A 21,196-nucleotide genomic window follows, 5' to 3' on the forward strand; every position below is an offset into this window, starting at 1 on the left:
GTGGGCTCTCTATGGGGAAAGAGCATGTGCTTTAGAAACAAAGGTCATGCAAAGCTCAGCTCTGCCAGGTGTCAGTTAGGCCTTGAGCACAGTACTTGCCTTGCTAACCTCAATCTGAACAACACAGGAGCCGTAATAAACTACTCTGCAAGGTTTAAAGGCTTCTGAACGACATTTGCTGCCATAGGTTTAAATCTCAATTCTAACAACTGTAGATGGTCTGACCTTGGACTTACCTTGGAAAAGAAACAAACACCAAGGGCCTCAGCTTTCTCACTGGTCAACTGGGAGGAGCTGCATCCATTTCACAGCAGAATAACAAAGGTAAAGGATCAGTGCAGAACTCTCACTCCCATACTGGGCCCCTCTACCCCCTACCCATCCTCAGGATTAGCGACCTTCCTCTCTGTCATGATATGACCTCTTTTCTCCATCAGACTCTCCCCCTCTGATGGCATGTCTACAGCCCAAGCCTAGACTGCCTGGCAGACCACAGGCCCTAAGATGAATAAATACACTAGAAATGGCAGACCGCAGGCCCTAAGATGAATAAATACACTAGAAACAAGTATTTTTAGGTTTCAAGTGCTGCACAGATATAAATCAAAGCACACAAATAAAAATCAGAACACTGAGATTCTGGGGCTGCGAAACAAAGGACAACACCTGTTGAAATGCCCTTAACCTTGAAGACTCAATTCAGATAATAGCAGCTGTGACTTGTGGACGTGCTAGAGGTGGGCACAGCCCCACACGCTCGCCTGCTACCTCCTTTACTTCTGTGGTTTCCCAGGGAAGGTCACTTAAGTGTGGACCACCACCTCCACACTTCACCAATTCACCTCTAACACAACTCACCACACCCTCCCCTGTACTTTGGCTTCCATCAGAAGCTCCAGGAGGGCAAGGCCTGTGGGTGAGGGCTGTTCTTTCCAGTCCCTCCTTCTCACCACAGAACAGGAATTAAATGAATTAAAAAGGGGTGGTAAAATTTTAGAAGTAAATTACCCAAATCACAAGGTAACTCAACATTACACAGTTGCTCTGTCAAGTGACTCAGCACCTCTAAGACCCCTAAAGTCAGGTTTGAACAGATCTAGACAGCTGTCTTATATCCAGGGAAGGAACTCACCAAAATCTCTCAAAAATCAAAAGTTTTCCACGAATAAGGTTTTCATTAGTGGTAAAAGAATCAGAAACAACAGAGAACAGTGAACTGAAACCAAAAATGTCAGGAGGGAAATTTCTGTCCTGTCGAACTTTAGAATGTCCACGATATTTAATCTTCTCCTCTCCTCGAGACAAATACTTTCCTTAGAAAAATAAATCAATGCTTCACATTCCATATTCATGAGTAGTTATAAAAATAACTAGCATATACTATGGTAGGACTTTTTAAAGTCCTTGATTAATCAAATTAATGAAGGTTGACTTATAAAATATATTTTGAACACTCGCTTTTTCCAATGTAGAGGTCACCTCATTAAAACATCTGGTTTCTATCTCCACCATTTCAGAATCAGCAAACTTCTAACAAAAACTGAATGCCGCCCTGCCTTTTTAAAAATGTAGTTTGAGAGAGAGATAGAAACATAAAGGATAAGAGAAGAATCATTACCCACTGCCTCCTGCACACTCCTCACCTGGGATCGAGCCTGCAACCCAGGCATGTGCCCTGACCGGGAATCGAACCATGACTTCCTGGTTCCTAAGTCCATGCTCAGCCACTGAGCCACACCAGTGGGGCCGCTCCCCACTTTTATGTGAGGGGTGGCAGCAGTGAAGAAGAGGTAAAGGTTGTGATTCTGGAATTAAATATTTGGGTTCCTCTCTGCTTGTCTGTAGTAGTAAAAGAACCAGAAGCTTGGATTTAATTCTGAGTTCAGCAAAGCCTGAGGAGCCAATTGCTGAAACAGAAATTCATGGGCAAGCTAGCCATCCCTTATGTTATCCTCTTCTCTGTGATGTCTGCCCAGAGAGGACTGCCCCACCTCTCCTTGGGACACCAGAGGTGAGCTATTAGAAATGCTCTCACGAAGCTAAAACAAGTGAGTTAATCAAGTGAAAGAACAGTAAGCAGGGAAGCCAGAGGCAGGGGGGAAAAATCTCTGCTCTCCTATGATTTCTGAATCAATTCCAAGAACTTTCCTTCTCCCACTGCCAGCAGCACCCATCAATTCCCATAGTAACCAGCCCACGGATTTCCAACTGGTCCAAAAGGGAGGCATGCATGCTGCAGAGAGAAGCACATGAGAGCATGACCCAAACCCCAGGCAGCAATCCAACTGCCGCTTGGTTGTTTAAACATTCCAATTCAACCTCCCTGATTCCCTTAATCCTCAGGTTACCAAGTGGTTCTGTTCTCTCCTCCCTCCCTTCAACCTAATGTCGAGAAAATGAAGGAGGCGATGTCCTAGGACTCTGCACAATACCATTTTCTGTTTTCTGATGCAATCTTGGTTCAAGGCTATAGATGTGAAAGTAACCACACTCCCCCCGCCGCCGCCGCCCCCCCCCCCCCCCCCCCCCCCCCGGCCAACCACCACAGTGCACAAAAATGTTTGTTTAATGAAGGAATCCTCTGAATCCTTAGAAATAAAGATTTCAAAGATATGGGGTATAGATTTGAGATCCTAGATAGGAATGAAGAGGCTATACTCCCAAAACGAATGAAGAGAAGATAAAAGGGCTATAGTGGGTGGAGTTCATCTTATCTTTGTGAAGAATGGGATTCATTAGGATGACTGAGCAGGAGTGAGAACAGGAGGAGGAGGACCACAGGGGATTAGAGTATTTCTGTGCCCGACACACACAAGGACACTGCAGTCAGGAACACTGGCTCCTGATGATTTTCAGCAGGGAAGGAGGAATGATCAGAACTGGGGGAAGATGTGGGTGATGGCTTAATAAGTTTGAAAAGAAAGAAAAGATTTAGCTGATTCTAGCATGCTTACTATGCTGAAGAGGTTGTTTGTTTGTTTGGGGGTTTTTTTTGTGGGGTTTTGTTTTTAACAAATAAATTAATTTATTCTTCCATAATGAAAAACCCATAAATGAAAAATCCAACAGTGGTATTTAGGCTTCAGAAAACAATGTGATCAGCCACATTTTTCTGTTGATGTTGGTTTGTTTTTTAAACTAAAAGGGTAAGGTGGAGACTCAAATTAAAAGTGCTCAGGCTATGACCCAGTTCTACACGATTTCACATCTTCAACAGTATTTAATGGCCAAAAGGAAAGGGTGGCCATAGGTGCTATAAAAAGCAGCACTGTACTTGCCATTGACATGGAGCCTAAGCCTCACTGAAGAGATGCACATGTTTTTCTTAAGGTAGATGCTGAGTAACGCAACTGCGGGGTTATGGAGTATGCATGCATACAGCTTAGTTTTGTTTTTCTTTTCTTTATTATTTTTTTATTTTTAAAAACATGTTCTTATTTATTTTAGAGAGAAAGGGAGCGGGAGAAAGAGGAATATCAACGATGAGAGAGAATCATCAATCGGCTCCTCCTGCACACCCCCCTACTGGGGATCGAGCCAGCAACCCAGGCATGTGGGAATCAAATCATGACTTCCTGGTTCACAGGTCAATGCTCAACCACTGAGCAACACCAGCCAGGCTCTTTTGTTTTTTTTTATTGTTGACACTATTACAGTGTCCCTCATCCCCCTCCCTTTGCCCACCTGCAGCCAGCCCCCCGTAACCTCCTCTCCTGGGTTTCACCATACTGTTGGTGCTCCCAAATTACTTTCCAGCAAGGACCCCACAGCAGTCTGAATGAGTTTTTGTTTTTGTTTTTTAAATGAGATTTTAAACATTCATCTACTGTATTCATAGTACTGTGCTAATTACAGAACATGAAGTAATAAAATAAAGACTCTAAAACTTGACTCAGCATCACCAGAGGTGTAGGGAAAATGGAAGGAGATATATGAAAACAGTAAAGTTTATTGTGCTTGGAATATGAGATTATATGTAATTGCAGTTTATATTATCAGTAATGAATCTTTCTAACATAAACTTTTTAAAAAGCAGAATACAAGAAATATTTGAGTTATGCCAAACAAATTCCTAAAGGATTCACGCTTTAAAAACAAGACAAAACAAAAAAACCTAAAGTAATATGTAAGTTTATCACACTCCCAGTAAGATTAACAGGATATTCTTTTGGAAATTCAGAATCTAAGTCTAAAGTTCATAAGGGAAAATAAATGAGCAAGAATAACAAGAGGAATTATGAAAAGGAAGACTAATAAAGGAGAAGAGCCTTAATACATGGCAGGTGGTAAACTGTGTTACAAATATATACTAATTTTTAAAGTGTGAAATAGTTCATGAATAGACCAAAAACTAAAAGGATGAACTAAAAATTCTAAAAATACTTTGGAGATAAAGGGATGAAGGATAAACTGGGACACTTAAAATCAGTGCAGAAAAGATAAATTACTTCATAAATGGGATAGGCACAACTATGCAGCCACATGGAAAAGAGAAGAGGATACCGACTCACACCAAAACACTCCCAAATTGGTCAAAAATTAAGAATAAGAAACCACAAAAGTATTAAAGAAAGCAGGAGACATTTTCATATTCTTGTAGAGCATAAAACCATTCTTCTAAGTAGGAGATAAAATCCAAAACCCATAAAGTAAAATACTCATAAATTTGATTATACAAAAGTAATAAACTTATACATGGCAAAATTTACCATTAATGACAAAATATAAACCAGTGGGAAAAGATCACAAGGTGCTAATCATTTTTTCATTTAAAGGGCTTATCTCCCTATGTAAATGAGCAAAGGATCACAAGAGTCAGTTCACAGGAAGAAAAACTGCTCTTCAACACACACCAGTATATTGAACCTCACTTATGACAAGAGAAATGCACAGGAAAAGAGCAACAAAATTCCCTTTTTCGGGTATGAAATTGGCAAGGATCAAAAGGTTTAATCACACACTATTAGCGAGAGAGAGCGGAAAGGCATACAATGTTAATGGGAGTGTAAATTTGTACATTGTCTATGGAGGGCAGTTTAACCATACTTATCAAAGAAATGAAGATACATATTCTTGGACCCGGAAATTCCTCTACATAAACCAGCACAGTTGCAAGTTCAAGGGCAGCCACTGTAGCATTGTTAATAATATCAAAAGATCGGAAACAACTCCAAGTCCATCATCAATAAATGGGATAATAAAGTACAATCATAAGCTAGAATGAAAAGGAATGAAAGCATAGTACAGTATTCTAGCATCTGTGTAAAATTAAATTTCAAAAAGCATATATACTAAATGCAATATGATATTTCTGGACTGGGTCCTGGAAAAGTAAAGGGTAACAGCAGAAAAACCAGTGAAATCCAAGTAAACTATGCAGTTTAGTTTCACAATATAACCTTTTGGATTTTACTCTATGGGCATGTATTAGCTATTTAAAACATAAAATTTAATTTTTTTTTAATCCTTACCTGAGGGTATTTTTTTCCCCATTGATATTTAGAGAGAGTAGAAGGGAGAAGTAGAGACAGACAGAAAGAGAGAAACATCAATGTGAGAGAGACACATCAGTTGGGCCAAGGATCATGACTGCAACCAAAGTATGTGCCCTTGACTGAAATCGAACCTGTGATCCTTCAGTCCACGGGCTGATGCTCTAACCACTGAGCAACTGGCTAGGGCATAAACTTTAATTTTTTAAAAACCTAATTACTTTATGATTGAATTTACACCATCCATGGTATCCATATCCTTCTATATATCACTAATGAGAAATATCAAGTATACATGTACTGCTTTAACCCTTCTAATATTGCCACTATTGCACCTAAATACACTCCTGCCTCACCTACTAGATTTTAGGTCCTTAAAGGTAGGGGCCTTGTCAACTCATCTCTGTACTCATAGAATCTGGAGACTACAGGGTGGGACAAAAGTAGGTCTCCAGATGTGAGTCCAAGAAACAGAGTTTATTCTTCTATTATTATTTATTAGTGATTGCATTATTAAACCTACCTTTGCCCCACCCTATATGTCACGAGGTAAGACTTCAACAAATCAGATCCAAAATTATGTCTGGTCTAGTGATCTTTTTTTTGAAATTTTGTATTTCAAATGTCAAACAATTCTTTTTGGGGTTTCCTTCAATCCTGGGTTCACAATGACATAGAAGAGAAAAGCTAGGGGCAGAGAAGGGTGAAGTAATAATTCTCACTGAGGATTTGGTTAGGAAAACAGAGAGAGACATTTCAGATAAACTATCCTCCAACTGAACTTTCTAACCATTTCACTGTGCTGGGAGCTGCAAGGAACATGAAGATAGATGAGATCCTGTCCTTGCAGTAGAAGTTAGGCATAATTAACTTAATGCCAACACTTGTAAAGGCGAAACTATGAAACTGCCTAGGATTTCCAAAAATGTTTTACACAAAGGTGATTAAAATGCTTTTCAAAAAACTATCTATTTTGCAATATAAGATAATAATAAAACTCCAATTTAACGAAGTGTCGGTTTTCTATGTCTTCTCAGGAAAAGAGCTCATGGGCGCCAAAGAATAGTCAAAGAAAAGTCAAAGAAAAAATTCTAGCCTTAAACCCCATCAACAACCTAATTTTCTAAGTATTCAAAATACAAAAGATAAACTACTTAGGAAATACTCTGAAGTCCCTGAATAGGTAGAGAAATACTAAAGTTTCTCAGAAACACATCGCTAGTGATATCCCACCTCCACAAATTCAGGGCTTGGAGCTGAGTGTCATAAAGTAACACAACCTTGGGCAAACCTTTGATCTCTGGGAATACCCATTTTTCATCTATAAAATGAACAGATGCCAGCTAAGGCTCCTTCCTGGTCTAAAATGCTATTAGCTCTCTTTTCCTTCACACCCCAAATATAAACTAAGGCCTTGCAGTCCTTTCATACAAACAGACACACCAACACATGCATTTGTCTGTGTGTACTGGGGAAGGAGCTACCTATAATACTTCCTCCCTATTCCTAGAAGGGCCTAACATACCCCCAAAAAAATATTTGATTACACATGGGTGCCATATAGAAGCAGTTCTCTATTCAACTCTATGTTGAAATTACATGAAAGTGTGCATGCTGTACAGTGAAACAGCTGTTCAACTGTGTATTCATTCATGTTTAGAATTATAAAAGCTTCTAACTTGGTTTTCATCTATCTTTTATGGACGAGTCAGTCCACATGTAACTTCTCCTGAAAGTTATATTGGTATTTTTGTCTTGTCCACCACTTTTCATAGCACAGGAAAAAGATGAAAATGGAGCAAGTTGCAGGCGTACTCATCCATGTGCAAAGATATATGGATTATCAATGGGCAGTTTTGTTCCAATTTATTTACAATAATCCTTACCTCTGACCTACTGGCTTGAAAGGTGATTGTGTAATAAGCAGAACAAAGGCCTGTGAGTAGGAGCTAAGAACATGGTATAGTATTTACTGAGGGTTTAATTATATCTGTCAGTTGACTTCTTTTTCCGAAACACAGAAATAACATTGCACTGTTAGCAAATATGGTTTTCTTGCAAGGAAGTTGTTTTTCCCTAAATAACCAGCATTTCTTGGTGTAGGTCCCTTATAAATACTAACGGGGACACAGAAGAGTTTTCTAAGATATGCACAAGTAAGTTCAAATTTTCACAGTGAAAGCTATAGTTGAGTGAATGTGAATATGAAATAATATCCACCTGTAGGATTAGCCTGAGAGGCCTTCCTGAGGAAATGAACTTGAATGTGTTTCAAAGGAGGATAGGGTGGCTGACAGGTGGTGAAGAAAGGGAAATTCCAGGCAAGGAAAAGGTTGTGGGCAAAAGCTGCCTCTGTGGTTTCTCAAGAAGCAGAGTCACAAAGCGATCTGGTGTGTGGCAACGATTACTTCAGTCCTTAGGACAAACTGAAGGAGGATTGACTGTTACTTCACACTCCTAACCTCGGTCTTCTCCTCTGCTGTAGCAGGCTGGGCTCAGGTTTCTCTGGTCTGTGCAGCTGAGCACTTGCTCCCTAAGAGGCAGCACACTGGCACCCAGCACTCCGGCAACCCTGCGAGGCCTGTGGCTTATCAGCCCCGTTAGATAAATGAAAAGAGCGAGGCTCAGAATCCTAATGAGGCCTCCGGTTACAGGGTTTTAGAAAGTAAAGGAAATATGCATAACTTTTGTAGAGAAAGAAGTAGCATATGAAGACTGACAACTTCAAAAGTCAGAGCTCTTGACCATAATCAATCGAAATCGTTTTTACATTCTCCTCTTAAGAGATCAAAAGAACATAGAGCTGTATTAGTCTTCCCCGTCATGCCAACCAATCAAAGGAAAGGAAAAGGGTGTATATACCATCTTTACTCTGAAGAATGTCCTTTAAGGAAAACCAAAGGAGGCACTCTGCCTATTCCTGCCGTAGTGGCTCTCATTTAATTATGTATTCCCTCTCCCTGTGGTGTCCGTAATGAGGTGGGTGTTGTGTTGAATGTACAACACATTCTTTAGCCATTAGAACAGAGATTAGCAGCTAACTGAAGAGGCCTTCCAAACCTCAGAAGCAATTAAGACAACCCTCACAGCCAACTTTACCTCCAATGCACAAATTCTCAAGAGAGGTGTTACTTTTATACAAATGCTCAGTGGACATTATCATAATTTACTTGTAACTATTTAATTGCAGAATTTTCTATGTATAAATTCAAATCTGGTAGCAAAATATAGTCCAAAAAATAAAACCAGTCTTAAAGAAAAATTTTTAAGACTAAGTATTAGAACTTAATGAGGTCTACTTATTTATAAACAAGTTGGTTCTTCAAATTTAGCTCCTCCCCATACCATTTCTTTAGATAAACATGTGGAGTTAAAGAACCTGCCCACTACCGATGGGAGTCCCTGGTAAAACAACTTGGGAGTATCTCTTACACTACCCCCTGACCCGGCAACTGCCTGGAGTAACATATGGCCGTGTGCACAGAGCCAAAGACAGGGCCTTATTTGTACTCAGGTTCCATCAAAAACAACCTAGAAGCTCGGCAATAGGAAAATGTTAAAACACACACACACACACACACACACACACACACACACCAAAAACAACTATACAATATTCCTGACTAGTCTATATAACATTAAGCAGCAGTTTAAAAGGATGAACTAAATTTACATGAACTAACATGGACAGATCTCCAAAGCATGTCACTGAATGAAAAGAAAAGTTACTGGATACCAATTATGTGAAGTTTGTTTGCTTGTTTTCATCCTACCTGAGGATATGTTTTATTAATTTTAGAAAAAGGAAGAGAGGGAGGGAGAGGAAGAGGGAGAGAGAAATATCAATGTCACAGAGAAACATCGATCGGTTGCCTCCCATACATGCCCCGACCAGGGTCAAACCCGCAACCTAAGTATGTGCCCAGACTGGGAATCAAACCTGCAAGCTTGTGGTGTACGGGATGATGCTCCAACCTACTGAGTCACATGGCCAGGGCTATTATGTGAAGTTTTAAGACACAAAAATACAATACTATCTATAATAATAAAAGGGTAATATGCTAATTAGACCAGATGTCCTTCTGGACGAAGCTGGGGCCAGAGCAAAAGCCTGGGTCCCAGGTGCCTGCCAGTGGTCAGAGGGAAACCGGGGTCCCAGATGCCAGAGGGAAGCTGGTGCCGGCAGCCAGGGGAAGAAGGCCTACTCTTGCACAAATTTTTGTGCATCAGGCCTCTAGTTATATTATAGAACAGCCAATCAACAAAGTGTTTGCCTCTGGAGAGCTACCAGAGAAACCAGGAAGGGGTTAAGAAATGAGGAATAAACCTTATAGACTAATTTATTAATTCTACTAGAGGCCTGGTGCACAAAAATTTGTGCACTCGGAGGGTTCTCTCAGCTTGGCCTGTGCCCTCTCGCAGTCTGGGAACCCTTGGGGGATGACCACCTGCTGGTTTAGGCCCGCTCCCTGGGGAACTGGGCCTAAGCTGACAGTCAGACATCACTCTGGCAGCCCAGCAGCCCTCGGGGGATGTCCACTTTCCAGCGGGGAGCAGGCCTAAGCTGCAGTCGGACATCCTTAGCGCTGCTGAGGAGGCGGGAGAGACTCCTACCACCACCGCTGTACTGGCAGCCGTCAGCCTGGCTTGTCGCTGAGCAGAGCTCCCCCTGTGGGAGCGTACTGACCACCAGGGGGCAGCTCCTGCATTGAGCGTCTGCCCCCTGGTGGTCAGTGTGTGTAATAGTGACCAGTCATTCCCAGTCTTTCTGCTGTTAGGGTCAGTTTGCATATTACCCTTTTACTATACAGGATAGAGGCCTTGTGCACGGGTGGGGGCCGGCTGGTTTGCCCTGAAGGGTGTCCCGGATCAGGGTGGGGGGGTCCCGCTTGGGTGCCTGGCCAGCCTGGGTGAGGGACTGATGGCTGTTTTCAGGATGGCCACACTCCCTTTAGGGTGGGGGGGGTCCCCACTGGGGTACCTGGTCAGTCTGGGTGAGGGGCTGAGGGCCGTTTTTAGGCTGGCCAAGCCCCCCGGCAACGGAAGCTCCCAGCCTCTCCTTTTTTTCTTTTTTTTTTTATTCTGGGATTTATTTACCTTCTATAATTGAAACTTTGTTGCCTTCATTGGAGCTCAGAGCCAGCTCCTGCTCGCTCCAGCTCCATGGTCACGGCAGGCTGAAAGCAGGTATCTGGGGTTTGTTTATCTTCTATAATTGAAACTTTGTTGCCTTCAGTGGAGCTCAGAGCCAGCCAGGAAGCTTGGCTTCCTCCATCACTGGAGCAACCAAGCCTCCTGCTCACTTCAGCTCCGTGGCTTCCGGCCGCCATCTTGGTTGGGTTAATTTGCATATGGTTTGCTCTGATTGGCTGGTGGGCATGGCTTAAGGCGTAGCAAAGGTACAGTCAATTTGCATGTTTGTCTTTTATTAGATTAGATTAAAAATTAATTTTAAAAATCATATCACAAGGGCTTTATAGGGTTATTAAGTGAGTTAGTATTAAAGAATAAGGTGAAATAAAGATATCTCTGCAACCACTGCTAAATTAAAAGTTAATCAAATGCAAGAGACAAACTACCAGGAGCAACTGCAATATCACAAATGAAGCTAGGGGCTTTTTTGACGAAGAACAGAAGACTGCCAACTTAAATGGCCACAGTTGGTGTAACTAATTATTATTAGTGTGAGCCTGTACACATATTCTTTTTCCCAGGCTAGAAACTTGGCAGTAATTGAAAGAGAACCTGATACAGAAATGTTAAAATTATGTTATCATCACTAAACTAAAACAGTCATGCTCCCTTTAACCCCTTAGAATCCTTCCCCATCAGTAGTCTGTTGATGTGAGAATACAATCTGAAATTTTTAATAAAGGTCAGCTTATGATAACAATAATAAGGAGGGGCCCCTTCATGCACTGGCCTCTCCATAAAATCAGGGTCTAGATGGCAACCTTCACCTTCTCTATTTCCAACATTGTCAGCGAACTATCAGCCAAGCTGTCTTTTACACAATCATCTATCTGCATTCCTCAGGAGAATGAATTCTCAATTCAGAGAATTGCATCACCAATATTATATCCATCCATAACAGATGCTGGAGTGATGAGGGAGGGAGGGAGGGAGGGAGGGAGGGAGGGAGGGAACAGGAAGACTTTGTTATTATAATACATATCATTAATGTAAGATTTGTTTTAAATACAACCAAATGCATCTTTCTCACTTTTAGTTACTGCAATGCTGTAAGATCTAACAGAAAATAAAAACTAATTGTAGAAGAGTAAATGTCCTCATTATATTGCTAAATATAAAAAGGAACTATTTTATAAAAGTTATCAACAGCGGATACAGTATAATCCCAATTTTGCTTTTAAAATATATACATGGTTACATAAAAGAACAAAAATAAAAGAAAATTACTAACATATTAGTCCTAAAGAACAAATGACCCAATTTTTCCCACAATAAACTGCATGAAAAAAGAAGTGAACAGAAAATGTTAGAGTAAAAAAGACCTAAAAGAGGGGAATGCAATGTGTTAATCCTACAGGGATCCAGATTCCAACAAACTAACTGTAAAATGACATTTTTGAGACAATGGAGGGAACTGAACATAGACTATAGGACTAGCTAATAAATATTTAAAAATAATTGTTAATGTCATTAAGGTTAATGATATTGTGACTAATTTTTTTAAGTCATTATCTGTTAAAAATACTAACTGGAGTATTTATAGGGGACATGGTATAATACCTGGGCTATTTTAAAACTCCAATCAATCAATCAAAGCAGGGAAAAGATAGATGCAATAAGAATGACAAAATATCTATAAATGTTAAAGCTGGAAGATGGGTACATGGGGCCTCATTGTACTATTTCCTCTACTTTTGTGTATGTTTAAAAATCTCACAAATGAAAAGTAAAAATGCAAGCAGGGATAGTTATCTCTGGGTGGTAGAGACTGAGTGATCTGGTAGGAACTGGTGACTTTTACTTTGATCTGTGTGCCTTTTAGAAACATCCAGATTTTATACAATAAATATTAATTGCTTTGGTTACTTGGGGAAACAAAGGTTCCTCTTTTAATAGATGGATGGATGGTTCTTTCAATGCCCACCCCAATGGATTTAATTCTCCCTCTATGCATTTTACTTGTATTTCCACTACAGGCCTTAATACATTTGGTAATTTATTATAACAATTTTTAATTATGTCTTGTCTTCCCCTCTAGAAAAACAACTTGATCACAGGGGGAATTTCTTTTTGTATTTCTGCTTGAAGCAAAAAGATCTCTCTATATAATAGTTGTCAAATAATCCTTTACTTAATTGAATTAACTGTTCCACTAATAAATCCAGGGAAGAAACAGTGGCAACAGAAGTAAAATATCTTACCTCTTGTAACTACAAAAGCTTTAAGGCAGGAACATGCCCAGAGGTCCCTATACAAAGACCAGTATCTATCAAATCAACCTAGTGAATTCCTCAAACTATTTATTTTTCAATTAACGAGGGGGGAGGGGGACATCATTCAGCAAAGAAAATGGTCATTTATTGAATTAAGTTACAAACTTTTTTTAAAAAAAAAAACTCCCTGAGAAGAAAATCAGTGATTAGTTCCTCAGTAAGCATTCATTATTTAACCTCCTTAAGACTCATCTACAGTATCCATCAGACCTTTTTTTTTTAATTAAGGAAACCATTTTGGAAAGAACACAGAGCTAGTCATGTGCTGAGACAAACAATGGTTTGGAAACTTCTCTTGCTCTGAAGAGGCTTGCATCCCGTGGAAGGGCTGCACTATAAACCTCTCGTGTTTTCAAGTTGCTGGAGACCTTAATATGTGCAGATGTGAGCAGTAGCCTATTCATCTCTCCATTATCTTGCTTAAAAATCATTTCCAAAAGAACACAATAAAGCCCTCCTCCCAGGAGTACCAAGACCCCAAGAACATGGCCTACTGGACTTCACCAGCATATGGTCTTAATTTTGCATGCATTATTTTGATGAAAGCCACTCAAATAACAGAGAAGATATTTACAACTTCCTTTTACATCCTATCTAAAAAAGCGGTAATATGCAAATTGCCCATCACTCCAACACACAAGATGGCCGCCCCCATGTGGACACAAGATGGCCGGCAGGGGAGGGCAGTTGGGGGCGACCAGGCCAACAGGGGAGGGCAGTTGGGGGCGACCAGGCTGGCAGGGGAGGGCAGTTGGGGGCAATCGGGCCGGCAGGGGAGGGAAGTTGGGGGCAACCAGGCTGGCAGGGGAGGGCAGTTGGGGGCAATTGGGCCGGCAGGGTAGCAGTTAGGTGTCGATCAGGCTGGCAGGGGAGTGGTTAGGGAGCGATCAGGCTGGCAGGCAGGCGAGTGGTTGGGAGCTAGCAGTCCTGGATTGTGAAAGGGATGTCCGACTGCCTGTTTAGGCCAGGATCGGGCCTAAACAGGCAGTTGGACATCCCAAGAAGGGTCCCAGATTGGAGAGGGTGCAGGCTGGGCTGAGGGACACATCCCCTTTCCCCATGCACGAATTTCGTGCACCGGGCCTCTAGTCTAAAATATGCTTCAGTTTGACAAACATTAAATAAAGTCAGGTTTCAAACTCAAACCCCCACCACTAAGTTTCCCAAACCTTTTGAGAAACATCAGTATATCACAAAGAAATGGCAGGTGCAAGCTCTCCACAAGTTTCATCTCTAGTTCCACCCTGTGATCTGGTCCCAGAAGCCAGGTCTTCACAAATGCTTTCACCCACCCAATTTATGAAGTCAGGCCAGAGCAGGAGGGGAGGGCAGAGCTCTGCACAATCCCCACCATGACCGCCACCATATTCACATACACAGTTCGTGTTCTTACTTCTCTATTTTCTGATTCCTTACTTTACATGTTTGTCCAAATCACTCCTATTAGCAAAGTTTAAATTAACTAGACCAGCCGTGGGCAAACTACGGCCCGCGGGCCGGATCCGGCCTGTTTGAAATGAATAAAACTAAAAAAAAAAAAAAAGACCGTACCCTTTTATGTAATGATGTTTACTTTGAATTTATATTAGTTCACACAAACACTCCATCCATGCTTTTGTTCCGGCCCTCCGGTCCAGTTTAAGAACCCATTGTGGCCCTCAAGTCAAAAAGTTTGCCCACCCCTTAACTAGACAGTCAAGAAAGTGGGTCACCTGGTAGCATCACGAAGAATTGTACTTGTACAAATCCTGGGCTCAGAAAATGACTTGAGGTATGTACTAAGAAATAAGGCACTCTTCCAACCATGTGTGCTATTTGCCACTAGAATGAGCTTAAAAGAGGCATCTCTCTATTTGAGGTGGACCGCTGCACTCTAAATTTCTGAACATCATCAAGGTAAGGATTCAGTGAGAATAAACTGTCCTTATGAAAGAGAAGAGGGTATGATGACATTAGTAAATGTGAAGGGGTCATATCACAGTTCTGCAGGCTGATAAAAATGTTTGCTAGGCAAAAAAATTTCATCAATTTTCTTTTTTCAAGAACAAAGAAGGCTATGCATAATAAATAAGCATCATAAAATAATTCTGAGATGACCTCAAGGCATGCCAAACTCAATTCAAATTAATCATGGCCAAAGATAAAAGGGAAACTCTGCAATCATCCCTTTGCTACTCTAAATATTTAATATTTTCATTATACTTAGCATTTAGTTCATACAATTTCATCTAGTGTTTATCTTAAAAAGTTATCTCCATTTTGTACCCTCAGTGCCACCATGAAACTTCAATTTAGGTTGACACAAAGAATCTAACAAGTCTACTAAAGGTAAACATTTCAGTTATATTCTTCCTAGAGTTAATATATTCAAAGTACTATTATTATTTAAGTCACTGTCTTTGTCACTGGCACAGCATTTCTTTTATGCTGTAATGAAAACATAATTTGTTAGAATAATGAGGAAAAGAGAGAGAGGGTGCACCACGTCAATGGACATGAGAGGGTAAGGACGTGCCCTTACCCTCTCGTGTCCATTTTTAACTGACCTCTGAATCTTCTATCATCATTCTATTGCCTGGTTGGCCAATGGAAGGCATTATGATTATTAGGTTTCTTGCTTCCACCACATATAACAAGAAAAGTCTAGGAGCGTTTTTTCACTTATTAAATAGTTGGAACTTCGCATAAAACAACAAAAAGTATGTCTTTACTTTTGTGTATTCTACCAGCAAGCTATCAGTTTAAGTAAATGTGATCCATGTTATTCTTTTTTTTTTTATTTTGTAAAAAAGGAAGAAGTTGAGAGTTTTTTAAATTTCCTCAATTAAAATCTGAAGTCTGGGATGCAATAACTAAACTGAAATAACTGAAAAATTTAAATAATATCTCACCTACCTATGACTACATAATTATCTATATAAGAAGGGGAGCCCTAACTGGTTTGGCTCAGTGGATAGAGCGTTGGCCTGCGAACTCAAGGGTCCCAGGTTCGATTCCAGTCAAGAGCATGTACCTTGGTTGCGGGCACATCCCCAGTAGGGGGTGTGAAGGAGGCAGCTGATCAATGTTTCTGACTCTATCTCTCTCCCTTCCTCTCTGTGAAAAATCAATAAAATATATTTTTTTAAAAAAAGAAGGGGAAAATCCAAAATAAAAATATAATACTTGGGAAAATGCTTAATTTAGTTAGATATCATTATCAATACTTGGGATAACATCACTCTATGTTTCTTGCTAGGTATTTACAAAGAATATAGCAATTTTTTAAAATTGTAAAGGAAAGGGAAAAGGTGTGCTTTCTTCATTTACTTTTATAATTCTAGAACAATACTACTAAAAAATAAGTAAAAAGATATAAGAATGACAGATTTAATAAGATACACATAGAGCTACATATAAAACACAAGGTTTTGTGGGTTGGGTTTTGGTGTGTGAGACATTCTGGATTTTTGTTTTCTTTCAGAGGAAGGGAATTGTTTCGGTATCCCTCACGTGGAGAGCACTTTAGGAAAGAGCACGACCCATTCAGAAGGCCAAGGAAGAGTCAGGCCAGCAACAGGTCTAGAAAACTGTTCCATCATGGCCTCCCTCGTCTGTTGTCTGAGTAGACCTAAGTAAGTACAAATGCCTAAGAGAAAAATCCCGCACCCAACCTGCAGTACCAGCCTCCTCAGATATGACTGCCATTAAACAAAAAATGAGTTAAGTCTCAGGTTATTAAGCTAAGCAACTAATTCAAAAAACAAGGTGTAGCTGCTATGACATCAAAGCTTAAACAAGCTTGGCTTCATAATAAAACTAAAACTTAAGGCCCATGCTAAAAACTGTCACACTCAAGTATATCAACCAGCAGTTATTTATTCAAAAGTGTTTAAAGTACCATAAGACATACAGAGACAGCACTGAAGGTGCACATTTCTACACGATGCTCAGGAGGGGGAAAAAAACAATCTCGAAAACAACTTTACAAGACTGAGGTGGAAACCACTGAGCACTCCATTATACGCACTGATTTTTCTTCTCTCACAGAGTACCTGAGCTACAGCTACCTCCATGGAGCATGCCTGGCAGGCTGCTGCTCACCGCTAAGGAATTCTCAATGGTTAAAAAGACACTACATTCCCAAAGACACATTTTCATTTGGTTGCTAATAAAAAACGTGGGCTCTTCATGGATAAAAATTACAGAGACCTAAAATTCTTCCTCAGATTCCACCTCTATTAAAAAAGAATGACTCTGGGAATCGTCAAATAAGTGCCAGAAGCAAAGTGTCCTCATGTAGTTTAAAAGCATTTTCAGAAATAATCATTCCCCAATTTCTCTTACTGAAATTCAAGAAGGTCAGAAATAGCAAGCCACTTTGAGAGCAGTGCTCCAATTACCCAGCGGACTTCAAGCCCTAAGCTCTGAGCAAAGGTGGCAAGGGGTGAGGTGCTCAGATAACCTTGACCACCCTGGGGGATGCAGCGGTCAGAGGAGCTGACTCCTCAGGAAACTGGCTTCTGTTCCTGACACAGCAGCAAAGAAAAAACTCAAGACCTTTGTTTCAGCATCTGGCTGAGATGAAGGTTAAGTACAAAGTAAGAAAACCAAAGAAACCTCACAACCCAAACCACTTGTTTTATCTGAATTTACGAGTTGAGCATATTATAGCATTTTCAGCCTACAAAAAAAAAGTCTCTTTCAATCAAAGTAAGCTGTTATTCTTCTCAATGAGAATACCCTTTTAAACTAATGAAAATATCTGAGAAACGTCCACTAAAGCATTAGGATAGGCCTAGGACAGAACTGAGTTTCTACCTAGCAGTACCCAAGTACAATCACTACAAGATCAACTGCAAATGTCAGTCAAACAGTCGATCATCCAACCATCTCAGAATTTTTCAGGATAAGCTTTCAGGATATTCCAAACTACTGTATCAAGGTTAACGGGATTCGTATTTAGAACGTGATAAATTCCAATCACAATTTAAGAAACACAGGTTTTTTGAAATGCATTTACTATGGAGCAGAAACATAAACATGAACAAAAAACCTTCACATTACTAGTTTAAGTAGCCAGAAAAATATCTGAACTATTTTATCTATAAAGATGGAAACAGGGGTTTCCTCTCTTCTGCCTCTCAGAAGTAAAACAATAAAAGAGGAAAAAACAATGGGGGGAAAAATAGGATCCACATTTGCTAAATCAAAATTTTGCTATAAGCAGCTGGCCTTCTAAGAATGAACACTTGAGTGACATTCCCTTCCCCCAACAGGACTTAGTGACTAATCCACCAACTCACCCTTTTCCACTTCAAAGTTCTTGCCTTTGAGTCCAACTTGAGGTATTCTTTCAAAACCTAGATTAAAATAATTATAAAGTTTAGTATAACAAGGTTCTTTTCAACGTTTGAAAAGCATAGAAATAAAAAGGGGAAAATCACTACTACAAATAAAATCATAATTGCAAAATGTACTTTACCTGTAAAACCCTCTTTCATTTGTAAACTCTCTATGTACAGTTCAACACATTGAAATTTAAGTCAACTAATAACCACTCCCACTTAAACAACAAATTCTTAAACCTGGCTATTCAGTATCTACACAAATGGGAAGAAACCCAAGGACTTGAATGAGTAAGAACCTCCCCCAACTAGGTGACTTTGATGTAGTTAGTCCATCATCTGCCTATGGCAACCACTATTCCAAACCAGTGGTTCTCAATAGGGGGCAACCCAGGGGACATTATGAAATGCCAGGACATTTGTGGTAATCACAACAGAGGGGGGAAATATGCTACTGGCATTTAAAGGGTAGAAGCCAGGAATGCTGTCAACCACCCTACAATGCACAGCACAGCCCCCATTACAAACAATTATCCAGCCCAAAATGTCAATAATCGTAAGGTTGACAAGCTCTGTTCCAAAGCAGCCAGCCATCGTGATAACTGATAAATTCTACAGTTCTCACACTGGTCACTTCAGGTAGGTTTATAAGCTACAGTCATAAGCATCTCCTGTGACTGCTAAGCTTATTATTAGTTCAAAGAATGCACAAACGTGGTCAATATTAATAATTTACAGTACATGTACTATTCTAAAAATATTAAAATAAACCAGACTATACATGTCCATCAGAGCTTTCAAGAAACTAAGTTTTAAATTTTTGCTGAGGTGAAACAGTATTTCAAATTATGTTACCTCCCAAACCCTGTTCCCAAACATAGAAAACAGAAGAGTAAAAAGAACAAGACCTTAGTCTCCCTCACAGATATTCCCAATTCCTGGTGGGGACAAGAAGGAAAATTCCTCTTCCCAGCCTATCACCTTGGATATTAGGGCTCCCACCTTTATTCAGCCAAATTTAAAAGCACTTCACAGCTTACTTTAACTGCATGCAAAACGAGACTTACTGAGGGACTACTCTGTCCCCACACTATGATCTTATATCAGGACGACCCTGCAACAGGTCTTTTCTACCCTACCATCATCAAATGGTATGCACAGGAGAAGAAAACTTGGGGGAAAAGAAACCTATAAAAGGATATTCTGAGTCAGATATTCCAGGTAATAAAATTAGCATTTTTATATAATTGGTCTACAGATTGCTCCCACAGAATGGGTCAAGGAACTTCTAACACTCAAAATACAGACTTTGTTTTGTTAATCGTAATGGCAAAAGACACCAGGTGTTACCAGAAAGTCAGACCTGGTCCTTGAGTTTGGCAGAGGCAGAAGTGAGCCAGCTGGGCTGCATGGACTCAGAAAGCAAAAGTATGCACCTTGATGAAAGAAACGGGAGGAAAGGCATAGGGTATGCTCTAAAGCAGCGGTCGCCAACTGGTGGTCTGCAAGGTCCGAGAGGTTGGCGACCTGCTGGTTTAAGGAAACCTTTGGAGCAGTGGTCGCCAACTGGTGGTCTGCAGACCACGTCTGTGAGGCCCGAAAGGTTGGTAACCACTGCCCTAAAGAGAGAGCACATCTGAGGGAAGAAGGGGAAAGAAGGGTCCTTCCTCTTAAGGGGTTTTATCTGTTTCCCAAAGGCGGGATTTTAAGGGAAATCTCAGGGGAGGATTTCAATAGCATATTCATCAGCTTTCCAGGTGTGTTCCTTTAGGGTTGTGGTCTCTACTAACTGGTACAAGCTCGAGGGTCAATAGTCATTGCAGCTGGCCCTCAAATCAGCCATGGAGTTGCTTCATTTGATTTTGCTGCTTTTATAGGCCTAGAGCTGAAACACAGCTGAGGCCTAATTGTTATCTCTATTATGACCAAAACTCTGTGTCTGTGGTCAACAGACCCAACCGAGGCTTTGTTTCTAAGAATATTTGATGCAGACCAGAACCTCATTGTCCTGGGGGCTTAATGGTTAAAGGAGTGGTCATGCAGGCTTGTATGGAAGTCATATGAGGCTATTCTCCGGCCCCCTTGTTCCTCCTCTAAGGGAGGAAACGTCAGGGCAGGGTCCCCTCTGAATCCCTTAACCAGCAATATGCTAGGGGAAGAAAGGTCACCTTGGGGATGAGGTCCCACCCTAATACTTGGTTTCCCAGTTTTGCCCATTGCTAGCACCCAGAGCATTCCACACACACACACACACACACACACACACAAAAGGGCCCAAAAATTACTAAGAAGGTTGAGAAATATTAGTGCGCAATATGAAATTTAACCCCTTCCTCCATTTTTCTAGATCTAAATTGATCTTTAAATAAAAACTGATCATAAAATTTCAAAACATAAACACTTCATTTTTTCCCTTCTCTCTCTCAGCAGTAAAATATATTCTGTTCCAAAAAAGAAAGGTTGCTCAATTTCCTGTCAGAAGCAATCCGGAGAAGGCCACCTACACTGTAAAAGCAGCGAGAGAGAAAAATAAAATGCTGAAGAAAAGCCTGTATGTGTGGGTGTATACTAAGTGCAATGTAACTACTGCTCTGGGTCTCTAAAAGCTTTATTCCTTGAGCCTTCTGAGAAATGTGGAAATTAGTGTAACTGCTAAGGAGAAGTTTGTCCTCCAACCTATTTAAGGAAAACAAGCCCTCTGATGGACTTTAGTTCTACCAAAGAAACGAAGGTATGGGGTGGGCATGGGCAATTCAAGGCCTGTAACCCATGATTTTCTATACTGAGGGGGGAAGAGAGATTCTACCAATCAGACAATTGACAAGTTCTGTTCTCAGAAAGAGAAGGCTGCTGTGACAGTTCATCTACTTCCCACAGCTACCCTCCCCCCATTCCGAATCACACACAATAT

General features: G+C 40.6%; 1 protein-coding gene across 13 annotated transcripts in view; it reads right to left on the minus strand.

The window, feature by feature from the left end:
• SIPA1L1 (signal induced proliferation associated 1 like 1) overlaps window positions 1-21,196 on the minus strand; it is a 433,934-nt gene that overhangs the window by 237,166 nt on the left and 175,572 nt on the right. For all 13 annotated transcript variants that reach the window (XM_070417275.1, XM_070417272.1, XM_070417284.1 and 10 more), the window contains one exon: window positions 18,244-18,300. The gene's annotated coding sequence lies outside the window, so the exon portion shown is untranslated. The remainder of the gene's footprint in view (window positions 1-18,243; window positions 18,301-21,196) is intronic.

Source organism: Myotis yumanensis, unplaced genomic scaffold (assembly GCF_028538775.1).
Source record: "Myotis yumanensis isolate MYYU_CA2020_CCGP unplaced genomic scaffold, mMyoYum1.0.hap1 SCAF_1, whole genome shotgun sequence".
Lineage (NCBI taxonomy): Eukaryota > Metazoa > Chordata > Mammalia > Chiroptera > Vespertilionidae > Myotis > Myotis yumanensis.